General features: G+C 37.8%; 1 long non-coding RNA gene across 3 annotated transcripts in view; it reads left to right on the plus strand.

Annotated features, from left to right (window-relative positions):
- LOC116590262 overlaps nt 1-27,910 on the plus strand; it is a 122,715-nt gene that overhangs the window by 72,652 nt on the left and 22,153 nt on the right. Inside the window, exon 3 of one of the 3 annotated variants that reach the window (XR_004285518.1) lies at nt 3,705-3,835. The exons of the other annotated variants lie outside the window; for them this stretch is intronic. This is a non-coding gene — a long non-coding RNA (uncharacterized LOC116590262). The remainder of the gene's footprint in view (nt 1-3,704; nt 3,836-27,910) is intronic. 3 annotated transcript variants of the gene reach the window in all.

A 27,910-nucleotide genomic window follows, 5' to 3' on the forward strand; every position in this document is an offset into this window, starting at 1 on the left:
ACAAGGAAAATTTTAAAAATTCAAATGATGGCCTAAGAAAAAATTGTTGCAAAGTATACCATAAAAGTTGTACCAATACATAATACAAATGTCTTCCTAAGGCATAAAGTGCTTCTAAAAATTAATATAAAAATGGTCATGAAACTGATCAGCAGAGAATCCACAGAAAAAGAAATACAGGCTTGCTGGGGTGGCTCAGTCAGTGCGTCTGCCTTCGGCTCAGGTGGGATTGAGTCCCACATCAGAACCTGCTGCCGCCTCTGACTCACCTCCCTCTTGTGCTCTTTCTCTCTCTCTCAAATAAATAAAATCTTAAAAAGAAAGAAAGAAAGAAAAGAAATGCAAAGTATTCCTAACTGTATGAAAATTTCCCAACCTTATCACACAACGAAATGATAATTATTGGCTGGGTGATTGGATACGTGGGTGCTCATTGCATACCTGTGTATAAAAATCTGATCATGTCACTCATCTGGTTGAACACTTCAGATGGCTTCCCACAGCCTATAGGATGAAGACCTAACTCCTTACCATGTCATTTAAGATGGTTTTTGCACTCCAATTCTGCCTAACTGTAAAGCCTAGTCCCTCACTACTACCTAGCTCTACAACACTATATTGTGATCACACCAACAGTTTTATGATTCCCCAAACCAGCCATGTATTGGTTCATGTCCATGCCCCTACAACATTCTATTGCCTTTGTCCACAGTGCACTTTTTCTGTTCTCTGCTGGGCAAAATCTGGCCATTCTTCAAGATACACTGAAAGTTCGATTGACCCTCCCTTTGGAGCACTTTGCTTGCTGCTTTGAGTTCCCACTGTATGTTCTACAGGTGTATATCGAAGCCCTTCTGAAGTAATTGACTTTTCTGTGTGCCTTTGCCATGAAGATAAGGCTCTTTCTTGCCCCCGTCACCCTGTCCTTAGCACAATGCCTGGCCCCAAAAGGCATGCAATACATTGTTGAATAATATAATTATAATATAGTTTTTATGCACTTGTCCAAGAGACTTCAACATTTCCTATATAAGTCATCTTTCAGGACAGATATCAAGGGGACTAGAAGGAGGACAATAGATGTCTTGTAGATTTTGTTTACTTAGCACCTGACTTTTGGCTATTAGTCAGGACTCTTTTAGTTAAGCAACAATGATTCGGTTTGAACTAGCTCTGCATATGGGCAATTTATTTGCTCCTAATATCAAACCTTAGAAAGTATATGTGGCATCAGAGACTGTGGATTTCTCTCTAACTTTCTCAAACACATACACACAGAAATGCACACACACATGCACACACAAATGTACATGTACATACTTCTGCTTCTGATTGTTGCCTTCATCGTCTTAAGCCTGTGATGTCCATGAGGTAGGAATTAGTAGCAGTTGGCCTGGGGCTTATACTCACATATCCTTGTAACTAGCAAAGAACAGAGCTATTTCCTGCCTTCAGTTAGAAATAGTCCTTGAAAGTAGTCCAACTGGCCTGAGGCCTACATGTATCCCTAGAGTAATTTCCATGACTACAAAGGCAGAGGATGTGACTGACCCCAGTCTGGCACCATGCCCCATCCTAGGGGTAGTATAGTGTGTCTGGCAGCCCTCAACAGGACTGTATTTGGAATGTGAGAGGAGCAGCTTCCCAGGATGAAGATCTTGTCACGGCCTTCAAAAGAATAACTCTATGCCATACATGTGAAGAAAAAAACAAGATTAAATACTGGAAGGAAAGTTGCATAATTTTTATGGTTAAGACTTTCTTGTTCTGGATAAATAAATAGTGTGACTCAAATGTATGATAAAAAAATATATATTTATATATATATATATATATATATATATATTTTAAAGATTTTATTTACTTATTTGACAGACAGGGACCACAAGTAGGCAGAGAGGCAGGCAGAGAGAGGAAGGGAAGCAGGCTCCCTACTGAGCAGAGAGTCGGATGCGGGGCTCGATCCCAGGACCCTGAGATCATGACCTGAGCCGAAGGCAGTGGCTTAACCCACTGAGCCACCCAGGCACCGCTGTATGATAAAAATATATTGAGGGACACCTGGGTGGCTCAGTCAGTTACACGTCTGAGGACAGCTCTTGTCATGATCTCAGGGTCCCAGGATCCAGCCCTGTGTTGGTCACTGCACTCAGCAGGGAGTCTGCTTTACCCTCTGCCCCTCCTCTTGCTCATGCTCTCTCTCTCTTTCTTAAGTACATAAAACCTTAAAAAAATACTGATCAAAAGCAGCAGCTGATCAAGAATCTTATTTGGATACTTTCATCTTTTCCTTTTCCCCTTCATAATTATTTTTTTAAATAAGGATACATCTAAAGAGTCAAATTCTCTAACCTAAACTTTCTAAGTTTGATGCATTTTACTCTTTTTTTTTTTTAAGATTTTATTTATTTATTTGACAGAGAGAGAAATCACAAGTAGGCGGAGAGTCAGGCAGAGAGAGAGAGAGAAGCAGGCTCCCGCTGAGCCAAGAGCCCGATGCGGGGCTCGATCCCAGAACACTGAGATCATGACCTGAGCCGAAGGCAGCTGCTTAATCCGCTGAGCCACCCAGGTGCCCCTGCATTTTACTCTTTACCAAACATATTCTCTTTGTTCTCTCACTGAGCCTATTTCCCTAAAACCAAGTATACTATTCAAAAAAAAAAAAAAAAAAAAGGAAAGAAATTGAAGAGAAAAAAAAAATTTCTAATTTATGAGTAAGTTTCTGCTCAAAGATGTTTTCAGAGTAGAAAAAAAAAAATGGATTGGGCAATTCCATGATATTCACTCTTAACCAAGTTTTCCACCAGCACCTGGGATGCTATTACAACATCACATTGTTCAGTATTAGAAAGCTGGGCTGGCTGGGCAAGATTGCCACCAAATCTGGGACTACGTCTGGGAACTGCAGTCAGGAAGCATCATGGTGAGATGTTATCAAGCTACATGGTAGCCCTAAAAACAGCTTTCTCTTGGTTGTATTTGGTCCACACACATTTGAGGCCTTGTTATGTGCAAAGAGCTGTTCTAGCAACCATGGATGGACAAGAGAGGTTAGACCTCCATAGGAAGAGAAGTGTGCAAAACTGTTGAGGAGGATTTTGAAATAAACGTTTCTTAAGCAAATTAAATACTTGAAAGATATTTTTATTTTGCTTATCTATATTTTCAGCTTTGTCTCTCACAATGAACATACATTTCAAGGATAATAAAACAAAATGAAATGAAAAGTTATTGTAAAATATAAGCAGGTACTCTTTACTTGGCATCAAATATGTACAAATCCCATTTGTGCCAGTCACCAGCTGTGTGAATTTGGGCAAGTTGATTAAATTCTCTAAACTCTGGTTTCTTGGCCAGGAAAATGGACCTAATAATTTTACCTATCCAATCAGGTTGAGAGTATCAAATAAGATAAAATGTAATAAAATGGTTAACCCTATGCCTCTAGACTATAGAAGATGCACAAAACAGATTATGTTCATTATTCTTGTTATTAATGTGAAAGAAAATCTCACTTGAGGGTTGGGTAAACATAAAATCTAGGAACAAGAGGTACCTAACCCAGTTTATTCTTCCCCAATATTTGCTTAATTTTGAGTTCTCTAAACTCTTCCAACTTAACACTGAAGCTATGTTCAGGTTTACTATCGGAGAGTCTCCAGGGTTTGGGTTTCTATTGCCTCATGTTTATTTTCTAGCAGCAGCAACTGGCTAGAACTTCAACCCTGTTTCATGAGAGCCTTAGAACTGGGTAAAATTCACCATCCCACAAGCCCAGCCTTGGGATTAGAACAGTCTGCACATTTTCCTCTAACTGAAGCTCAAGAGGAGAGTGTGACTTTTCTTTCTCTCCTCATTCCTACAACTCTGTATTTCAAAGGTATTTGGGACAGAAGTGGTGAATAGTGACAATCTGTTATTTGCCTCTTCTCTGTTCTTTCCTCCACCCCCCATATCTGCCCCCCACCCCCAATTCTGGATGGGCTCTTAGTGTTTCTTCCACATAATGAGGAAGTTAGTTGCTGACTCTCCTTCTCCTCAGCTGTCCCCAGTTTGCTTACTGCCAAACTGGGCTTTCTTTTGAGAGCTTCATTTCTTTCACTTGACTAAAATCTATTGAAACAACAACAAAAATACATTCGGTTTTATTTACTTCAGAATTTCTCTGTTCAAATAATCAAACTCTTGACTTAAGTATTTCTTCTGACTCACTAATTATAAAGTTTTAAAGATGGATGTTATCTCTTTGGATATACATCCTCATATCCTTATATATATGCAACTGAAAAAATTAGCAGCATAATTTTCATTAACGGAATTCTTGGAAGACAGAGTTGCTGGTGTTCTAAATATGGTAGTTCCCAGTACTGATACTTCTATTAGCGAACATTTGGTGAACCCTTGCTATGTATGAGCCGCAGGGTACAGGCATCATTTATTAATAGCCTATGAGTTGTTATGATTTTCTTTCCCACTTTGTAGCTGAGGACACTATGGCAAAGAGACGGGTGACTACTTGGATCAAGGCCACCCAGCTAGTGAGTGATGAAGTCTGGAACCTACTAATTAAATTGTGAAGCTAAACAGATTTTATGATTTACTCATATCAGACAGGAATGAAATCATTGAATTAAATATTTCCAATGTACTGAAGTCCCTCCATAAAAATATGAATTTGTCCCTACAACCTATTTGCATTAGATGAGCAACTTGTTGATTAAAGTGGTTTATTAATGAACTACAGTATGATATTCTTTAAGCATAATCTATGTTACCTACCATTCCAAGTTTGTGATCTTCTCAGATCCCTATAGCATTTTAGCACTGAAAAGAATTTAGAATCTGTCTACTTCAGTGTTTTTCCAACAATGTCCTGAGATGGTCCAGGCCACCAGAGACTGTCTTTGAGGAAAGGGTGGAATATCTGGCACACCTGGCATTGTCTGACTGCATAATTACTTGACCTTCCATGCAATAATAATGTAGAGATTATTTTCTCTGTAGAGATTATTTTCTCTCTAGGTGACTCGTCCATAACTGGCTGGTGACTAATAGTTCAGCAATTTGTTGAAGCTCCCACCGAACTGATTATCTGAATGCTTAAATTTTCAAACAGTTTCAATGGTAGCCTAACTTTGGCTACATGACTTGTCAAAGGAGGGAAAATATGTCACTGCTGATAAGATTTATGTCCAAGATGTACAGACACCATGGATTTTCTCAGGTACCCCCAATTTCAAATAGTTTTGTTTTTTTCGAGGTCTGTTGAAGTGTCTCCCAGATTCTAGTTTATAGAAAAAATAATAGCTAACTGAATTAAGTCAACAAACATTATGAAATGAACTTGTCACGAAGGTGACACGACACAAAAGATGGAGAACCACAAACCAGGGGTTATCTGGTTGCATTAAAAAAAAAAATCATGATTATTCAGGAGAATGCCTAAGTGTCTAGCATATATGAGGCACAGCTCATTATGAATGTGGTACTTTTCCAGCCATAAAGTTTTGTAAAACGATGATAATAAAAAAAAGCTGTATAATTGAGGTTGCAAAGAAAATGGAGGCAGCACAAGTTGTATGATGGGATAATCATTATGTCCATTATGGGCAATTACTTTGTCTATGGTCAGAAGAAGTCTGCATTATATTGGAAGGGATGTAGTTAGAATTTCATGTATTATGCGCCCAGGCAGAAACCAGTTTTCACTTATTTATGTAATGAATATATATACATACGAATAGATACATAACTTGTAGAGGAAGTAGTTGGAGTAGGAGTGGTAGGGACGGACTGCCTGGGCTCAGATTCTGGTTCTGCCACTTGCCAGCATCTAAACTTGGACAACTCACTTCACTTTTCTATTCCTTAATTCACTCATCTGTAAAATGGGAAAAAGAATCAATCCTAGATCATATCGTGGATGTGGAAATTCAAGGACTTAAAATAGCACCTGGTACATTCAATGGCACAAATACTGATTGAGGGCCTCTTCCAGGCACTGCTCTTCATTCTAGGGACCTTGAGGTGAACAAAACAGAGAAGGCCCCTGTCCCAGCCTAAAACTACATTCCAGTGCAGGAGAGAGACAACCAGGAAGTATATATCATAAATAAATCAGATAATTAAAGATTATGATCAAGTGCTGGGAAAACAACACCACGAATTTTGTAAACGATTGAACTCACAACATAGCTTGAGAATGATACTTTTGTTTTGCTGTAAGTAATATAAGCGTGCATGCATATATATATATATATATGCGACTGGCACTTGGGTTTTGGTGCCCCTTCACAAAAAAACTAGTGAAAATATTTTGCTAGACATATCCAGTTAATATATTGACCTCTGTTCAACACAGACTGCACTCCCCTTCCTTCATATATTCTCCAAATCCTATGACACCTTCTCTCTATCGATACCCCATTTATTTTCAGGGCTGTGACCATCCTGCCATCTTTGTCCACACAGTGAGTTGCCCCACACTAACTGCTGAGAGGGCAACAGAGGACTGCTAAGGAAGATTTGCCTCACTCCCAATCCATTTTTGCAAAACATGCCTAGGGGTAAGAGCTTTTGCTAACCGTGTCTTTTCTCTGTGCCTGCCTGACACTGCAGCTCTGACAGTCTCTCCCCGTTGGTCATATTGCCTTTCTCTTGCCAGCTTCCATTCAGTCTTTGCCCATTGTCTTCTGTGCTGCTGTGATAGGTTATTTAGCTTAGTTTGTCTGGAAGAATAGTTTTATTTATTGGGGTTGAAATGAAGTGATGTGGGAAACAAAAGCAGAAGATAAATTATTAAATTTCCTTACTACTTAGAGCCCATTGGCAGGTCCTTGGAACAGGCAGAGTGACATTCTCCTAGGAACTCAACTACCTGGATGCTGACACTTGCTAAGGGCAAAAGGCCATCTTGGCCAGACCCCCAGGATGCTCTAAGTCTACTTCAACATATACAAATTCCTTTGGAAACTTCCTTTATCTCTACACCGCTCCCACTCCCCCAACCCTACCCCATGCCCACAAGATACACATTGGCAATCATCCCCCAAGTAGGTCATAGACCCACCCATATACATCTGAAGTGTTCTTATTCAGTAAGGGGCAGGTGGAGCTAGGTAGGTATTGATAGGTAGGGGGCTATGTGAGCAGGCTCACAGAAATCCCAGAGGTGAAGAGGTGTAAGGAAAGTACAGGTAAGGGAAGAAAGCAGACCCACCCTGCCCTGGGCATCCAACGTGGGGTCTTTTAATGGCAGTTGCATAGGAACCAAACCCCAAAGCAACAATAAGCCATTAGAGATATTTTCAGCAGTCCTTGCTCGAAACAAGACATCCCAAGAATGTTAAGTCCACAAGCTCCCTGGTCAATTCTAAATAAAAGACTGTCAGTGGAGGTCCACATCGGCACCCTTTCGGGACCCCCCTCTCACTCCTGAGAGCTTTTTCTGTATCCTTGCATAATAACACTCTATCAGTTTACTCCCTCTCTTTTGTCCACGAGATTCATTCTTCCACTCCACGAGAAAAGATCCTTGTTCTCCTCCTTCAAAAGCAGATTTCCCTCAGTGAACAAAAATTAGAATGCCATGACACTTCTCATGTAATATAATCAACCTCTCCATGGCTGGCATGTCTCAGGAGTTTACTGATTAACACTTTTGTGCCCATATGGTGTAGACAATAAAATATAGTGTAGTTGCTAGCACAAAGGGGCAAAAGATCATATCACAATGTCTATTATTGGACAAATAACTCTTTGTTAGACCATTTACAACAGATTTTGTGTTGAAAATATTTACTCAAGGAGTAGAAGTCTCTGAATATGGAAATATTATTATGTATGCAGCACTTATAAAAAGAACTGTCTGCTAAAATAATTTCTAAGTATACGTCCAGAATCTGTGGTGAATTGCAAAGCCTGGGTTAGTGAAAATGGAAGTCAGTTTGCTATCGCCCTATTTTCACATCAATGGTACGGAAGTATTAGCAGAGGACATTCGGGAATATGCTCTTTCTGGGCATCCCCTCAAGAGAATGGACAGTTGGTCACAGCTTCCTCTTCAGAGTAAATAGGACCTTCAGAGAGGAGTATTTCTTGAAGTTTTTTATAGACCATTTTTATAAAGACCATTGTCTGAGAGCCTGCAGCATGGGAGCTGTATCTCAAAAAGCAGTCGCAAGCACCTAGCTGTCTCTGCAGAGATCTTTGAATACTCAAGGTTCCTTTCCCAGCAAATAAAATATTTTTCAGGTATTTATAGCAAAATAACACAAGTCACACCTTCAAATTATGACAAAAATTTAGCTAGGATTTATTTCACCATGTTGTAAGCAGGTTAGCTATATAATTTTATTTTCACTATCCCAAATTGTAATTGTGTCACAATTTGTGTCACAATTCACAAATTTTATTTCACAATGAAGTAAGTGCTAGCATCCTATGAGTTCTTGTGATGGTTAAAGTGAAGCATGAAAAGCTGTCAAAAACAAAATTCTTAACCATTAGGTTCACCATTAGCATCATATGGATACCTAAAGGGTGAAATTCAGGAAATAATGCAAATTGACCAATTATGTAAATAAGAGGTTTTGCTGCAATTCAGATTCTCTTCAGTGTCAAACAACTCAAAGTCTGAACTTTGGGAGGACATTACTTAGTGGGAAAGGTATTTGTCATTTGGATAAGAGAATACTGCAGCTGCTTATTGAGTTTGAATGAATGGTTGCTAGGGAAATAACTTTATTGACAACCATTTGTCTGCTATAATGTATTTTTTTTTTTCATTTTGGATTGGTTGTGTTAGTAGAGATGTTTGTTGCACTTCAGAGACAGATGATGTATTGTAGGTCCCTACCTACTGACAAGGGGTTTACAGCTTTGATGGGTAAGTAAGAAACTACTGGCTGACAGGACCAACAAGACAGGCGAAAAACACAGATGAAATTTTAAAAAACATTTGTTTTGAACCAAGTCTCAAGTATATCTTTATTTTGCATTACGGATTCAACTCTTAAGTTAGATTTGTAGCTCTTGCTCCGTGTTCCCACCATGGCTCATTTTACCTACCATTACTGAAACAATGGCAAAGGGATGGTAGAATCCCTGTCAGAAAGGTGAAGAAGCTTGAGAAGAATCAGTCATTACTATAGTTTTCCAAAGAAAATAACAAAATGTAGGCTTAGGGGAAAATGTACTTGAAATATTTAAATAAATCCTTTCAGTCTGAAGTAAGTAAGTAACAGTTACTTTTAATTGCCTTTATTACAATATTTTTGTGTTTGGGAACACAAATTTTTAAATTCCAAATTTTTAACTTCACCATAATTGAGCATTATCTGTCTTACACTGACTATATTAAAGAATCATTTAGGAAAACATGATTCAGAAGATTTGTTAAAGTTTACTATGTGTAGATACATTCACTATCTAGTTGCTACAGGCACAGAAATATTTCTGCCCTCTCATGACGAGAAATCCTATATCAAATCTCCTTGTCTTGATTGCTAAAATAATGCGTTCTAGTAATTCTATGCTGTATAATCACCCCAGACCAGAACTCAAAACACAGCTATGTCACTAACTAAATATTTGCTTTTAAGAACATAGTGAGGAGTGAGAACCTTTCCAGCCAGAGATTGGCTACCTCCTCGTTCAGCTCCTTCAAATGGCTGGATGACCAACAACTGTGTCCTGACCTCAGGGAAGAGGTGGACTTTGTGAGATTCTGCTAGGGGTTGTGAGACTCTGATTGGGGAGAGAGAGTCTCTGCTATGAAGCAGGAAGGCGGAGAAGGACCTTATAGTCATAAAACAGCAAACCTCAGAAATGCTATTTGAAATGTGTGTGGAGAGGTTCCATTTGAAAGAGGTTCCATTTTTTTGGTCCAGTGAATTTTTTAAATTAACACATAATGTATTATTTGCCCCAGGGGTACAGGTCTGTGAATCATCAGGCTTACACAACTCACAGCACTCAGCACAGCACCCATCCTCCCTAATGTCCATCACCCAGCCACCCTGTCCCTCTCACCCCCTTCCCCTCCAGCAACCTTCAGTTTGTTTCCTAGGTTAATACTCTCTCTTGGTTTGTTTCCCTCTCTGGTTTCATCTTGTTTCATTGTTCCCTCCCTTCCCCCTGTGAAACCCTACCCTGCCTCTCAAATGGTCCAGTGAATTTTTTAAGGATCTATCATATTATTGAGAGCCTAGCACTTTTTCTCTAACCAGGTGGTTAAATGAAGCATTTTTTTTTCCCATTTAATATTTGGTGTCTTCTTAATCATTAACCTGTTCTAAGGCAGAAGAGATTGTGTTTAATCAATGAAGCTGAAAAAAAAGTTTGTTTTTTAACTGATATTTTCATTTGTTAATCTCAAAAATAAAACTTTTTTTTTACATTTCCTTAGCTAAATTTATTATTATTTTTAAAAGATTTTATTTATTTATTTGACAGAGAGAAACACAGTAAGAGAAGGAACACAAGCAGGGGGAGTGGGAGAGGGAGAAGCAGGTTTCCTGCTGAGCAGGGCTCGATCCTAGGACCCCAGGACCATGACCCGAGCCGAAGGCAGATGCCTCACTGACTGAGCCACCCAGGTGCCCCTAAAATTATTATTAGTGGTAGTAGTAGTAGTAGTAGTAGTAGTAGTAGTAGTAGTAGTAGTAGTATTGAGTTTTTATTTAAATTCCAGTTAGGGGGCACATGGTTGGTTCAGTCGTTGGGAGTCTGCCTTCAGCTCAGGCCATGGTCCCAGGGTCCTGGGATTACTCCCTGCTCAGCCAGAAGCATGCTTCTCTCTCTCCCACTCCCCCTGCTTGTGTTCCTTCTCTCCCCGTGTGGCTCTCTCTGACAAATAAATAAATAAAATCTTAAAAAAAAAAAAAAAAAAAGGCGTGACCTAAGGAGGTAAGACCAAAGCACAATTTTTAAAAATCTTTAAAAAATAAAATAAAATACCCTGGGGATAAAAATATATTATATGTTTATTAAAAAATAAAAAATTAAAAATAAATAAATAAAATAAAATAAATTTCAGTTAGTTAACATACAGTGTAGTATGAGTATCAGGTGTGCAATTTAGTGATCCAATACAGCGCCAAGGCTCATCACAAGCGCACTCCTTAACTCCCATCACCTGTTTGACCCGTTCCACCCTCTCCTCCCTTCTAGTAACCATCAGTTTGTTCTCTCTAGTCAAGAGCCTGTTTTTTGGTTTGCCTCTCTCTTTTTTCCCCTATGCTCATTTGTTTCATTTCTTAAATTTCACAGATGAATGAAATCATGTGGTATTCTTTTTCTCTGGCTGACTTATTTTGCTCAGCATAATACTCTCTAGCTCCATCCATGTTGTTCCAAATGGCAAGATTCATTCTTTTTTTTTTTTTTTTTAGAGGTTGGGGAACAGATGGGCAGAGAAGAGGGAGAGAATCTTAAGTAGGATTCACACCAGTGTGGAGCCTGAGGCAGGGTTTGATCTCATGACCCTGAGATCATGACCTGAGCCAAAAACAAGAGTTGGACACTAAATCAACTGAGCCACCCAGGCACCCCAGAATTTCATTCTTTCTTATGACTAATATTCTTCATTCTTTCTTATGGCTAATATTCTAATATATACGTGTGTGTGTGTGTGTGTGTGTGTGTGTGTGTGACACACACCCCATCTTTATTCATTCATCAGTTGATGGACACTTGGGCTCTTTCCATAGTTTGGCTATTGTAGATAATGCTGCTATAAAATTTCGGGATGTATGTGTCCCTTCGAACTAGTATTTTTGTATTATTTGGGTAAATAGCGCAATTTCTGGATCCTAGGGTAGTTCTGTTTTTAACTTTTGAGAAATCTCCACACTGTTTTCTAGAGTGGCCACACCAGTTTGCATTCCCACCAACAATACAAGAGGGCTCCCCTTTCTCCACATCTTCACCAACACCTTATGAGGTGTGAGGTGATACCTCATTATAGTTTTGATGTGTATTTCCCTCACAATGAGTGATGTTGAACATCTTTCCCTGTGTCTGTTAGCCGTCTGGATGTCTTCTTTGTAAAAATGTCCATTGATGTCTTCTGACCAATTTTTAAAATTGCTTTATTTTGGGTATTAAGTGTTATAAGTTGTTTATAGATTTTATATGCTGACACTTTACCAGATATGTCATTTGCAAATATCTTCTCCCATTCCCAAAGTTGCCTTTTAGTTTTGTTGATTGTTTCCTTTGCTACACAGAAGATTTTTATTTTGGTGAAGTCCCAGTGGTTTATTTTTGCTTTTGTTTTCCTTGCCTCAGGAGACATATCTATAAAAAAGTTGCTGTGGCTGATGTCAAAGAGGTTACTGTTTGTGTTCTCTAGGATTTTGATGGTTTCCTGTCTCATATTTAGACATTCCATGTCTTTCATCCATTTTGAATTCATTTTTGTGTATGGTATAAGAAAGTGATGCAGTTTCATTCTTCTGCATGTTGCTGATCAGTTTTCCTAACACCATTTGTTGAAGAGATGGTGTTTTCCCCATTGGATAGTCTTTCCTGCTTTATCAAAAAGTAATTGACCATATAGTAATTGACCTAGTTATGGGTTCATTTCTGGGTTTTCTATTCTGTTCTGTTGATCTGTGTGTATATTCTCAAGCCAGTACCATACTATCTTGATCTCTACAGCTTTGTAATATAACTTGAAGTCTGGAATTGTGATCCCTCCAGCTTTGCTTCTCTTTTTCAAGATTGCTTTGGCTATTCAGTGTCTTTTGTGGTTCCATACAAATTCTGGGATTGTTTGTTCTAGCTGTTTGAAAAATTCTGGTGTTATTTCAATAGGGATTGCAGTACAGTGCTTTGGGTAGTATAGACATTTTAACAATGTTTGTTCTTTCATTCCATGAGCATGGAATGTTTTTCCATTTCTTTGTGTCACCTTCAAATCTTTTCATCATGTTTTATAGTTTTCAGACTATTACTGTTGTTTAAAAATTTTGTTGTTGTTGTTTAAAGATTCGTTTAATTTATTTATTTGTCAGAGAGAGAGAGAGAGAGAGAGAGAGGGAAGGAGAGAAAGAGAGCACAGGGAGGTGGAGTGGCAGGCAGAAGGAGAAGAAGGATCTCTGTTGTGCAAGGAACCTGATGCAGGGACTCAATCCCAGGACCCGAGGATCACAACTGGAGCTGATAGCAGGCACTTAACCAACTGAGCCACCCAGGCATCCCAAGTACAGGTCTTTTACCTCTTTGGTTAGATTTATTCCTAGGTATATTATGGTTTCTGATGCCATTATAAATGAGACTGATTCCTTGATGTCTCTTTCTGCTGCTTCATTATTAGTGTATAGAAATGCAACATTTCTCTGTATGTTGATTTTGTATCCTGCAACTTTACTGAATTCATGTGTCAATTCTAGCAATTTTTTGGTGGAGTCTTTTTGGTTTTCTGCATAGAATATCATGTTGTCTGCAGATGGTGAAAGTTTGACTTCCTCCTTGCTGATTTGGATGCTTTTTATTTCTTTTTGTTATGTGATTGCTGAGGCTGGAACTTCCAGTACTATGTTAAATAACAACGATGAGCATGCACATCCCTGTCGAGTTCTTGACCATAGAGGAAATACTCATTTTTTCCCACTGAGGATGATATTAGCTGTGGGTTTTCATATATGGCCTTTATGATTTTGAGGTATATTCCCTCTCCTTACTTTGTTGAGGGTCCTTATGGAGAATAGATGCTGTACTTTGTCAAATGCTTTTTCTGCATCTATTGAGAGGATCACCTAGCTCTTAGCCTTTCTTTTATTAATGTGGTCTATCATGTTGATTGATTTGCAAATATTGAACTGCCCCTGCAGCACAGGAATAAATCCACTTGATCATGGTGAGTGATTCTTGTAAGGTACTGCTGGATTCAGTTTGCTAGTATTTTACTGAGAATGTTTGCATCCATGTTCATCAGGAATACTAGCCTGTGGTTTTCTTCTTTTAGTGGAGTCTTTCTCTGGTTTTGGTATCAGGGTATTGTTGGCCTTATTGAATAAATTTGGAAGTTTTCCTCTCTTTTCTATTTAAAAAACAAAAAACAAAACAAAACAAAAAACCACTTGATCTTAACCTCCTGAATGTCAGTTTAGTAGAAAGGAAGATACAAGTAAAATGAAGAATTTACATATAAATGGATAAGAAAAAATGCAGACAGAGATTTGGGAGAGTGCCAGAAGTTTTAGGATGAGCACCATACTTTACTTTGTGTGTACCTAAATCACATGTGCAGCTAGAAAATAAAGGAAGAGAAATTACACTTAAAATGTGTAAAAATATTTACAATAAGTTTAATGCAGCTTTCTGCTTCTGGGTCATCCCCCACCCCCATACCACGACTGCACCTCTTATTAGAAAGAGTCAAATGTTCCTACTAAATATTATAACACTGTTTTGTAATTTGTCATTTATATCATTTTATTTTTTGAGGATTTTAGAAATGTGTTTTTTTTAATAATTTTTTATAACCATATTATGTATTATTAGCCCCAGGGGTACAGGTCTGTGAATCGCCAGGTTTACACACTTCATAGCACTCACCATAGCACATACCCTCCCCAATGTCCATAGTAGAAATGTGTTTAAAATCGAACCACATCAATATAAAATCTAATTTTGAATATAATATGTTGGCTTAAAATCTTATTTTATTTTATTTTTATTTCATTAATGTATTTATTTGTCAGAAAGAGAGAGAGAGAGTGAGTGAGCACAAACAGGAGGAGTGGCAGGCAGAGAGTGAACTCAAACAGGCTCCCTGCTAACCAAGGAGTCCCATGCGGGGCTCGATTCCAGAACCCTGACCTGACCTGAAGACAGATGCTTAACTGACTGAGGCACCCAGGCATCCTTTGGATTTTATTTTTAAATATAAAAGAATACATGATATCACCAGAAAGTGTTGCATAATTGGTAGGGGTAGCAAACATCCCTGTCTTTTTGCTACTTCAAATAGAAATTAATTTAAAACTTTAGCATTCAATACAGTCAGTGATATTTCCTTTTCTTTCTCTTTTGTATTTCTAAAAGAATTAGTTGATAATATTGACATTTTTATAAACTATAAGATGCCTTTTCCATTGTTTCCTGTTTATTTTATTTTTATCCCTTCTCTCTTTCACTGGGATATGAATGTCTTACTCATTTTAAATGAGCTCATTGACCAACCTGTCAGAGGGGGAAAATGAGAAGATGGAAATAATGAAGAAGAAAAGAAGCAGAAGGAGGAAGAAATACAGGTAGCCATTCATAAGGAAACATCCTTATGGATATACGCTTGAGGAACAGCTGATATGACCAACATATTTTCCACTACTGCAAATAAACACCACCAATAAGGCTTAAACCATTGCTTTCTGGGCGTTTTTCCAAGCAATCTTCATAAGCAGATATGCAGATATTCTTTATTTAGACATAAGCATATCTCTCTATGTGTCTATACATTTTAATTGCATCATGGGCATTATTCAGTGTCAATATATGTGACCATTTCTAATTACTGAATGTATGGGTGTACAATAAATTATTTAAGGAGGCCCTTAATAGATGTTTATGGGATTTTTTCCATTTTTTCCATAAAAACAATGAATACAGCCACTTTTATATACAGCTTTACACAATTGCTTAAATGTTAAGATAAATTTTAAAGAAATTAGGTTATAAAAGTGTATTACTTTAAAAAAAAAACAAGAATATACATTCACAATGTCTTCCTGAAAATCTGTACCAGTTTACGTCTTTGCCATTAATGCAGAGATTCATGTATACACCTTTAGCATTGCTAAAATATATTCATCTTTTTATTCTTTCTGGTAAATCTGTAGAAGTCTGGGAAAGTAAAAAGCGAAGAAAGGAAAAATGTCCACAAAATTGCTGCAGTCCATCTGTCTATGTAGGACTGAGCTCACAACTTACATCAAATTTCAGTTTATATATTTAATTTATCCTGGTGAAGTTCTTCAACCTCTTCTGCAAAATTCAATTTTCATTTATATTTGTCCACATTCCTTCATGTGTGGTTTGGACAGATGCAGGCTATTGGATATAATGAAAGCAAATTTCTCAGCGATTCCCTTGAGCTATTTTATAGTCCTGCTTTAACAAGCAGGAGATAGTCAAGAAATAATGAGTCAGCTCTTTCTTAAAGATTTCACAGTTCTACATTCAATAGAGAAAATGTGAATTCCTGAAAGGTACAGTATTCGTGAAGTATTTAATGTCAGCCCCTACAGAGGGCTCAGACAAATGCATATCCCCAATCTCATAGGATTTCATGTTGCAGAATCTGCTAGTTTGCTAAATTCCCAAATGGGATCTGAATATCATCATGTGAGTTGCAGGTTACTTTAGCAGGAAAGGGTATCAAAATATTTTGTAGTAAAGTTTAACTGTGGCTTAAATGGCAGCAATGTTTTTTCAGTTTGGAAGAGCAGTGAAGGGAAGGCCTTGGTGCATAAAATCCTGCTTATCTCACTATCTGGATTATGAATGTGAAAGGATATTACTAAAACCAAAAGCATAAAAAAGGCAATATGATTTTCCATCTTTAATTTATTTACTTAATGAATCATAGTGATGGATAGCCTAAGGTTGAACCATGAGATGCCATGGATTTTAAAATACAGAGATAAAATAAATGAATAAGATGGTATGACTGGAATATATTTAAATTTTAAGTACTTATTCCTAAACAGAAGAAAATGCTGTCTTAGAAAAGTTAGTCAGGATATGAAACATTGAAAATATAAAACTATTGCTGCAAAACCCAAGTATTGGCTGTTGGCAAGGATGAGGAGTTTGCTCAGGATGAAGGGACAGGGGCAAGTGGAAATGTCTTGTCTCCAAAGGGGTGGCGGGGGGGATGCAAGGGGACACGAGGTGATGGCAAGTTAAATATCGTGGAGGCTACAGCTACTTATTTTTATGTATTAATAAAGACACATAGAATATAATTTTATTAGAATAGTAAGTAAATGTTTATAGGCATCATAAAATAATAATTTAAAGGTGAGACAATAGAAGAGAAACTTAATAGGACTAGAAAAAAAAAATCTTACTATGATGATTAAGAACATAGGAAGAGGTAAAAATAGAAAAGCTAGGGATGCCTGGGTGGCTCAGTCAGTTAAGCACCTGTCTTGGGCTCAGGTCATGATCTCAGGGTCCTGGGATTGAGCCCATTGCTCAGCGGGGAGCCTACTTCTCCCTCTCCATCTGCCTGCTGCTCCCCCTGCTTGTGCTCTCTCTCACTATCTCTCTCTGTCAAATAAGTAAATAAAATCTTTTAAAAAAAGAAAATCTTAAAATCTTTAAAAAAAAGATTTTATTTACTTATTTGACAGACAGAGATCACAAGTAGGCAGAGAGGCAGGCTCCCTGCTGAGCAGAGAGCCTGATGTAGGGCTCAATCCTGAAACCCTGGGATCATGACCTGAGCTGAAGGCAGAGGCTTTAACCCACTGAGCCATCCAGGCACCCCAATAAAATCTTTTTAAAAAAATAGTAAAGATTACATACAATGAGAACAAAACCAAAATATTAAACTTCACAATAAATTCAAGTGAACTACATTTCCCTATCATGAAACAATGAATATCAAATTGGATTACAAAATATATACAATATGTATTGTCTATAAGAAGCCCACATGAAATAAAATGAAGGCTGAAAAGGATGTGCAGAATCATAAAGGCAAATGCAAATTTAAAAGTATGAAGGACTGACAATATTGCTATATCAGATAAAGCACAGTATGCAACAAATGCATTAAATGAGACAAAGGGGTTATTAATTCTGGTAACAGCTATAGTCCAAAATAAGGTTAATATCTTTAGTCATCAGACACACAGCATCAAAATATATAAAACAAAATCCTCTGGAGCAATAAAGATAATTTGATCAAGTAAAGATTCAATGTATTAAAAATAAGGTCAGCAGACTCCTTTTCAAATATTTACAAATATACATATATATTTATATATACATATTTAAAGCATTTGTATTTGACTGACAGAGAATGTGCATTGTTTTCTTCTGCTATCAGAGCATAGACAACTGTGAATTATATACTTCATCTCATAGAGATCGTATACTCCAGTCAATCCAATAAAATAAGAATCAACAACAAAATCATGAATAAATAAGCAAAAGTACTCTTCTAAATAACTATTAAGCCAGAGTAGTAATCAGATGGCTATTAATGGCAAATTAATTAATTTTATGATCATTTCACTTCAAAATCTATGGAATTTTGGCCTTCATCATTTTTTTTTATATCAATGAAGAAAACCTGAAACTTACCAGTTAAGAATTCAACTCAAGGAGAAGACCAAATTCTAAGAGCTGAACTATTTTAGGCTTCTGTCTTACCTAGTATATTTAAAGGCATACTACACAGAATTCATGAGGAGGACTGGTAACAATTCAGGCTGTTTTTGACAATTTCCCTGTCATGGGAAGGAGCATAAGTCAAGGCTGTTCTGGTCCTGTTGGGGTCAGGGGCAGAGTCCTACCCAGGAATAAGGAAGAGGCATCTCAGCCAAGTGTGGGAACTCTTAGGAGAACACCCCACATTGGCTTGCTCCTGAACAACTACCAGCCTCAGTCTCTTTCCTAGGTCTCAAGACTTCCTGTCCTGTAAGCCTAGCAGGTCTGTTGACAAGAATCTGGGAGAAGAAGTCTTCCCCAAAGGTGGAGCTTCAGGTGAGCCAAGAAAGGCCACATACTGCAGGAATTTGGGTGGCAGTTCATTTGGGAAGAGCTCCAAGCACATTTGTTCACTGATAGTTAGATGCACCCTTAGGGTTCTGGATGTTTCTCTGCAAGTCAACAGCTGCAGGGAAGGTGCTGAAGCAGTGGTGCAGGTGGTTCCTTGCCCAAGCACCCACTGGGAACCAGCCTGACCTTCAGTCCAGCCCCATTCCACTTGCCAGTGGAATGTCAAGCCTTGATTTGCCCATCTCTCCATACCCATATGCAAGGTCACCTTCTGATTTGTGCAGAGGTGTTGAGGGGCCAAGAATGACAAGGGTGGCCAAAGACTACACTATAGGTCAGAGGCTGCCAGAGGCGTCTGGGAAGTCATGCAGATGAAGCAATGGTGAACCGAGACAGTGGTCTGGCTCAAGTTTTCCTCACTGAGATGGGGACAGGAGGAAAGGCCACGATGTCTTCAGGAATGTCTGAGAAGCCATAAGAACAAGAGTTAGCATTTCTTCCTCCATTCCCCCTTGCTCTCCGTAAATGAAGACACAGTCTTTTAGGTTACCATGTCTTGTGGACAGGTATGAAGTTGGCCTCCACTCTCTGAGCTGTGGTCCTAAAAGCCCTGAGCCTTTAGCCACAGAAGGAATAGAGCTGCCCCCGTCTTGTACATCACATGCATCAAATGTGGCCTGAGCAATTGCCAGGTATCTACCAACAGGACAGAGCCCTAGGTCAGGCCTGGAGCTTACCATCACCTCAGAGGTTGTACACACCCTACCTGGTGCCACCTTCCACTAGTTTAAACAACCAGATCTGAGGTGGGACAGAGGTTTCCCAACCAACCTTTTGAAACTCAACAGATTCAGTGTATCACTCAGGATTCTGTGGTGATCCAGGAACTTGCCACTTACCATCCCCTGGGAGACAAGACCTCCAGGGGACTTGTGTGGGCATGCAGATTTGAGAAGCAATGCCCTACCAGATCATTTCCTTTCTGCCAAAATTAGAATCTGGCCAAGGAAAGCTATGAAATTGTTTGAAAGCTGAGATCTTTGAGTGGTATGTAGTTGCCAGATCTTTTTCTCTGGTCTGCTTCCTGAAAACAGTCTTTAATGCTGGCTCTGTATGCATGAGTGAGAATTGCTGTTGCTGTTGGCATACATGGCTTGTCCCCCCGGAGCCTGGAGTCAGACTCTCACTTTGTAGTCTTCAAGGTTCTCTGGAGTTCTGCTGTTTAAAGAATATAATGTGAATGCTACTCAATTGTATAGCAGAGGACTTGCTCCTGGCGAGTGTATCCTTTTCAGAGCCCTGAAATAGTTAGTTCTCTTCTTAGAAAACATCCTGGCATTATACTTTAAATTCATTAGAAAGTACCACCTTCCGCTCCATACTTGTGTTTTCTATGAGAGGATGACCTGCCAGATATGTGATGTGTCCATCTCTCTTCTTCCAAAGGAAATAATCCTTTGTGAGCAAGCCAGGATTTACAAATTTCTTGATTCAGAAATGAACTGCTCAAGAAGAGGCAATTTTGTTTGTTTTCTTATGTTGCTATGTTTGATTAGGACACAGTCTATCATGTTTCTGTGAATGATTTCAACAATATTAGCATATACTTTCATCATCATTTTGTTTATAATGAAGTATAGATTGATAAATATTATATCATCATAAACAATATTTCTAAATATTTATTATATATGCATGTTTCCTGAGGCAGTTTTAAAAAAGAATTTGAAAAGTATCTTTTTGCATGTGGTATTTTTTAATTCCCTGGGGTACTCAACTCTCTCACCATGATACTGAAGATATGAGTCCAGTGTTCTGTTTAACCAGTGGTCTCATCTCTGGAGAGCTACAAAAGGGAAAAACATGGTTCTTCTCCAAGGATGTTACAGTCTAGAGTAACATCCACAAAATAGAGGAAACTGGGGCATCTGGGTGGCTCAGTGGGTTAAGCCTCTGCCTTTGGCTCGGGTCATGATCCCAGGGTCCTGGGATCAAGTCCTGCATCAGGCTCTCCACTCAGCAGGGAGCCTGCTTCCCCCTCTCTCTCTGCCTGCCTCCCTGCCTACTTGTGATCTCTCTCTCTGTCAAATAAATAAATAAAATCTTTTTAAAAAAATAGAGGAAACTAAATATTGTATGATGGTTGTACTATGTACCATGAAGGTCCAAGAAAACAAAACCCATTGCTTGCTTTAGAAATCTGAGAACACTACATACAGCATGTGTGACTTGGACATTCTACATAGAAAAAGCCAAGCTTTTCAGTGCATAAGAGCCCCAACATAAAGATCTCAGCCTGCACTTGTAAGCATTTCTGATTTCAAGTAACCTCTTCCTATTCCAGCTTAAATTTTTTTTTAAGATTTTATTTATTTATCAGAGAGAGAGGGGGAGAGAGCAAGCACAGGCAGACAGAATGGCAGGCAGAGGCAGAGGGAGAAGCAGGCTCCCTGCCGAGCAAGGAGCCCGATGTGGGACTCGATCCTAGGACGCTGGGATCATGACCCAAGCCAAAGGCAGCTGCTTAACCAACTGAGCCACCCAGGCGTCCCCCAGCTTAAATTTGTCATGAGGATATCCTACTCATTACAAATACACTGGTTAGAGACCAGGTTCCAAGTCATGGGGCTGGGAATAGAGAGAACCAGTAGGCCATACCAGGACACACATCTCTCTCACACACACACAGAATGAGGAAACCTGAGGCAAGGATTTTAACAGCATAGTAGATCTTCTGATGATTGATGTAATCCACATCCATTGCAAAAAAAAAAAAAAGGAAAGGAAAGGAAGGAAGGAAGGAAGAAAATATAGAAAAGTAATAAAGAAGATTTTTGATTCTATTAATCAGAAATCATTGCCATAGGCATTTAGGACTATAGTTTACCAAAAGTGTGTGTGTGTGTGTGTGTGTGTGTGTGTGTGTGTGTGTGTGTGTGTGCATTTGTACTCAAATACAAATACATGTGTTAACATCCTGCTGTGAATTTTGGGATTGAACAAGAAGGTGAGAGTAAAAGGATAAGAAAGCTACAGTTCAATCAGTCTCTTCGGGTTGAAATTGAATCGATTTTCAGTGCTATCATTTTGATATATGGTATGAAAAGTTACTCTTTTAGCACCCATTCAATATTTGTTTATGTTGTCTACTCTGTTCTGATGTGAGGTGTGACAAAAGTGCATGCTCAACAAAATGGAGATGACTCCCTTAGGGTTACCTCATGCTCTTTGATTCAATAAGCAAATGAAAATTGGGAGTTAACTTAGTTATGTCTTAAAGGCTTCAAACATCTGTATCTGCTTCAATATGAGAAAAATGTCAGGTCCTGCAAGATGAATTTCTGATGTAATTAATATAAACCTTTTCACTGGGCTTATACCTCTCTTAATCCCAAATCACCTATGTATTGCAGCATGGGACTACTTGACTTGAGAGTTTATGTCTTAAAGACATTATTCTAGACCCTGTGCAAGAGAGAAATTTGTGCCAGATATGGGTCTTGATTTACAGAACTTGCAGTGTAGAGTGGAGATATGAAGCATATGGAATATACCAATGAGTTTCATGATGAATAGAAATTTCAGGAAAGAGCAGAGGCAACTTACCTACCTGCTTCGCTAAAGAATCCCAATCACTTTCAGAGTATCTCAGGCATCATGTTCACCAGGAACCTTTCCCCTGAGTCCTTAGTCTGGGCTAGAGACTCTTTCATGATACTTTCATTAGAGTATGAATATCTCTATCACTTCACTTAACCCGATAGAGAATAACTCTATCACTTCACTTAACTTTTTTCTTGTATTTCTCATTTCTAGGCTATGAATAAATTGAGAGCAGGTAATATGACATCCATTCTTGCATCCCTGTGAAATAGCATCTGGCAGAGAAAACAATTCAATAAGTGCTATTGGAATGTGTGACATCAAAAGAACTTCAGGGGAAAAAAAAGGTTCAGAGAGGCGACTAGAAGGTATCATTTTGATTTTGAGATACCAACAACTTTTTTAAGAAATAAAAAATTCAGAAAGCAGTTGTAATATGGAGTAGAATTAAGAAGGTAATCCAGGGGGCTCAAAATGTTGTGGTATTGAGGTTATCCATCCTTTCATTTGCAAGTGGGATGCCTTGCTTTTCCTCAATCAGCAAAACTTGATTGGTGGTTTAAGAGATAATAGATATATTTCATTTTTTTGAAGTTGTGATACAAAATTCAAAGAAAAATTTTAAAAACTAACCTTTATTTAAATAAGACAATCAATCTGGAACAACAACATTTCTCTTAGAATTTTTTAAACAAGTGATTTTCTAAATAACTGAATGGTCTCTAATTATTTAAGAGATTGTCTCTCCCAACCCCTTTTTTGTCTGCTACATCACTTTCCCTCTCTACCACCTTTTAAACTAATCTTTTAAGACACAAATACATTTGTACTAGGCATTCAAGGGCAGTGTGAAACAGTTTGGCTGTGGGAGGATTTCAGGGGAAGGGAGAAAGTCATATTATTTGAAGAGGTCAAAAGAAAGTTATGATATGCACATTTATGATTTATAGGCAGATAATAAAATCTTAGCCTGAGAAACGCATTTCAGAACAATTCTGGAAGAGTAGAGGTTAATATATTTGAATATAAAAAGGAATGATTCCAGTGTATAATATAATTTCTATCATCTTAATCAGATCTATAAGGACATGATTATACTGGATTTTTATGCTCACATTTTTCATAAACTTCCCTTGGAAGAACACTTTCAGAATAGGTTGCTTTCTCAGTATTATCTTTAGCCTTATTATCTTCATTTTCGAATTGAAACCTTATTTTCTTGAGATTTGGATTACAGTATGCTATTACAGAACCAAGGCAGGGAAATGCCTTAGAGTTGTAAGAGACCTTGTAGCTTTCCTAACCTAATCCTGGACAAGGTGAATAGAAAGACAAGTACTTGTCACAGTTTTGTGGAAAGAACATAAATTTTGTATCAAATGATCTTAACTGTTGTCCTAGTTCTTCCACCTACTTTGCAGATTTTATGTTAAGTAGGAATGAATTAAAATCATTAATTACATGAATTAAACTAGTTAGATTAAATGTTTTAAATATTTTGATTGAGTACCTATTGAGTTAAATACTCTGATAGAATTTACACTACATTAAAGCAGAATTTTTTATGTTTTTCAGAGCCTAGAAACAATGCCTGGAGCATAATAGGTGCTATGTAAAATGCTTTAAGATCAATGAGTTTAAAAAATTGGTTGCTCTGAAGAAATAAACATTTTTTGCATTAAGAATGAACTGAATATAATTCAATTTTGAATAATTTGGAGTCAATATTATGATTTCCATATATCCTGATATCATTAAAATGTTTTGATTTTGAGATGCCGAAGGTCATTTTGTAGTTTCTGGTTTTATGAGTTGATGGAAATGGAGTTTATTGAGGATTAACCTCTACTTTAAATTTTTCAGAGACAGAGAACTTACTATATATTTGTTCAAATTTAGGCTTTGTATTAATGTGAGACTGTTCTTGTGATTTATGGGAGAAAACCAAGAAATATGATTTCATTATAGGTAGCAAAGTTTTGGCAGCAAACTTTCAAATAAATTCACTTATGAATCTATTCAGCCACTCATCTATTCATAATGTTTCTGTACTGAAGCTGGCACATGGATGAACTAGAAAGTGTATGGTGTAGAGTGATTCAATAAAGTCTTTCTGTTTAATATTTATTGGGCACCCCCCCCCAGTGACCTACCAACACACAGAATACAGATTAGATCACAGTCCTCACCTTCAAAAGTTAGACATAAGCACATCGTAAAGTCTCTATAGAATGAGGCAACTTGCCAAATCAACAACACAAAATAAATAAGTTTAAAAGGTAATGACTGCAGTTTTACTCTTGATTCTTGACTCTTCCTTGCTCAGTCTGAGGAAATAAATCGGAAACAGAGCAGTTGGAACATATCCAGCCTGTGTTCAGATACCAGGCCATTGAAAGTAGACCCATCCATCTGCAAAAATGACACTGAGCTGCCTTTGTGGAAGAAAAGCTTGATTTGTGTTTTAAGAGATAACAAATTTCACCAATTTTTTTAGAAGTTGGGATACAAAGCTTAAAGAAAAGTTATTCTGAAAATTTGCCTCTACTGAATTAGGCAATAACCTGGATTGGAAAAAAAATGTCCTCTCAGATATTTTAAAACAACTGAGTTTCTAAATTATTATTTAGTAAGTAAGGACATATTAGGAGGTGGTATTTCTAAGCCTGTAGGGAAAAAAGGAGACCTGCATTAGGCATCTTCCCTTTCACTCAGTTGTCTAAGCCACAAATATATGTATAATAGGAAGCTGGATTTACTCTATGCACATTGTAAAGAACCATTGTTAGCTTTTGTCATAGATAATCTATCATTACATAAATCACTCTATCTAAAATGGTTTCTAGGTACTTGACGTGAGTCTAGATCAAAGTAAGATATTCTTTAATTATAAAATAAATACTAGATTTTGAAGACAGTATGAAGAAAGGAATGAAAATGATCTCAATTATTTGTATTGCTCACATGCTGAAATGTATTTTGGATATATTGGTTTGAATTATATTTTAAAATTAATTATAATTATTTCATTTTATCTCTTTCAATATGGCAACTAGAAAAATTTAGAATTGCATATGTGGCTTGCAATATATTCCTGTCAGGGAACCAGTGTTCGATGTTGAGTGAAGCTTTTCCTGTTGCCCTGAAATTGGCTTCTGGGACTTATGAATAAGGACAAGAAGTGCTAATTAGGCCCACATTCCAAAGAGAACAGCCAGAAGTTAGACTAAATTACCCTCTAAACTAAAAGGTGGGAGAACTATTCCTTCTACAATCCCAAATTCAACCAAACAGTTACTCCCAAGAACAATGTTTATGGACAGAAGCTTTCCCCCACCTCCTTCCTGTATTTACATGCCATCTACCCCTACAAGTCAAGGGATGAGGTTTAGAGGTTAAGGATTGGGAACAAGAGTTTGTTCATCCTTGAAAGAAATGGAGCAATGCATTTTACTTTTATACCTGGTTGGATGCTTGATCAGTTACAGGATCTGGGGACAACTCTGGTGGAGCATCAGAATGCAGTGGAGAGCATGATGGATCATTGGGAAAGTTTGATGAGTACATCCTGAAGGTGACTCTTGAACTAGAACATGGAGGCTTGTCTCTCCTTCTAGTCTAGGAATGTTTGAAAGCAAGAATCTTGCCTCGGAAGTTTGCTTAGCCAAAGATACTATTCTATAATTTGCCTGTGAAGAAAAGTCGAAGGGCAGGAAGAAGATCATCATACCCAAGTCCTCTGACCCTTGGAAAGAATAAGAGAACCACTTCAATTCTCATGGCATCATACAAAGGGGCATGGAGGTTAGAGGAAGAAGTCGAAGCTATAGGGTTGTCCAGATATCCTGGCCAATAGAGGGGCATTCCTCATCACCAAGAAGGTTACACTCCCTCTCTGTTTTTTCCCAGTGCTGCTTGTATGATGTCAGGGAAGGGGCCTGATGGTCAAGGGAGGTCAAAGTAAAGCCTGTTACCTGAATAATTGACTGTTCTTTTTATAATATGATACAGTACTTTGCACTGTTCTCACCTATGCATCCTGTTCCCAAAAACTTAGCCCTAGTTCCAACATGCTTTTACAAATTCACCTGTGCCACTGCCCTACTCAAATGCTATCAATCGTTTCCCATGGTCTCCAAGACAAAATCTTAATTCCTTAAAAGATCCAGGTTGTGGCATTTGGTGTTTACCTAGCTTTCTAGCCTCTCTTTGTTAACCTTAATCTTTTTGTGCGTTTAATCAGTTAGAACATGCTGGAACTACTTCCTTTTACTTGAAATCATGTTTTCACTCATTCAACAAATATATATTGATTACCCCTTATGCATCATCGGTCACTCTTCTAGTCATTAAGGATATAGTAGGTAAGTCAGACATTCCTCCTCCTAACACAGAACTAATGAACAGGGTATTTATTTGTCTTGGCAAATTCTGTCCCTGCTTTGTGAACATGCTTCTTTCCCTCTTCCAACACAGATTATATGTTACCTTTACTGTGAAAATTTTCTTCAGATAGGATTTATGGTATCTGGCTTTGTACTTTGTATTTATTGTTTGATGGAATTCTGTCTCTATTACTTGATTTTCTCCTCATCTAGCCCGAGTCATCAACAGGAGCTGTGTTCTATCTTTGTATTACAACATCTGGCACTTTGTGGCTACTTAGAAAAATGTATGCTGAAATGCATCAACCTTATTGTCTTTTGTTTAATTCTGTCTTTCTTTCTTACTCTTGTATTTTTCGGAAGTTATGTAACATCCAGAGACTTTGCAAGCCAAGTTTAGTTCAGAACAGTTACACAATCAAAATATGTTTTAAAGAAGTCTATTCCAAGCAGCATTGGTTGAACGATTTAACATATTTCTTTCTGTATCTAAACAGTGAAGTCATTCCTGTCTTTTGGGTAAAAAGTAAAGTACATAACTCCCCAAATTATTCTCAAAATTAAGGATAAACAGCTGCTATCATTTTGAAAATACAAAACTATTTTGACCATCAGAGGCTCATTTCAATGCATACAAAAATAAAGCTATATATAGCTAACACAGACTTGCATGTTGCTAAGTTATAATCACTGAGTCACTGATTAAGGAGTGGCTTACATCTGGGACTTGTCTTGAAAAACAAGATTTTTCACCATCAAAATGGTTATTTTCCTTTCTTCAGTATTTGATAAGAACTAAAGTAATAAAAGGTTTCAAATGGCAATCTGTGTCACTTTCAAAATTGACCATTAAATGTTATTGATTTACTCAAGATGTAGGACCAGAATAGGAAGATATTAGTTGATTAGAGCCCGAAACAACCTCAGAATTTATAAGACACAGAAATATCAGAAGGATCCCAAGTATCTGAAAATGCTATCAAGAGTGAGGGTCTCAGCCTTCATAGCACCCGGTGTGGTATGTGGGTAGCAGAAGCAGTGGGCAGGATGGGACTGCTAAGAGGACATCATGCAATAAGGTAACAGTAACCTGTATATGAAATCTATCAAGTGCCAACAGAATAATGGCCAAGCCAGGAGATGACAGGTGGATGGATTATGACATAAGACCAACTATT

Source organism: Mustela erminea, chromosome 1 (assembly GCF_009829155.1).
Source record: "Mustela erminea isolate mMusErm1 chromosome 1, mMusErm1.Pri, whole genome shotgun sequence".
Lineage (NCBI taxonomy): Eukaryota > Metazoa > Chordata > Mammalia > Carnivora > Mustelidae > Mustela > Mustela erminea.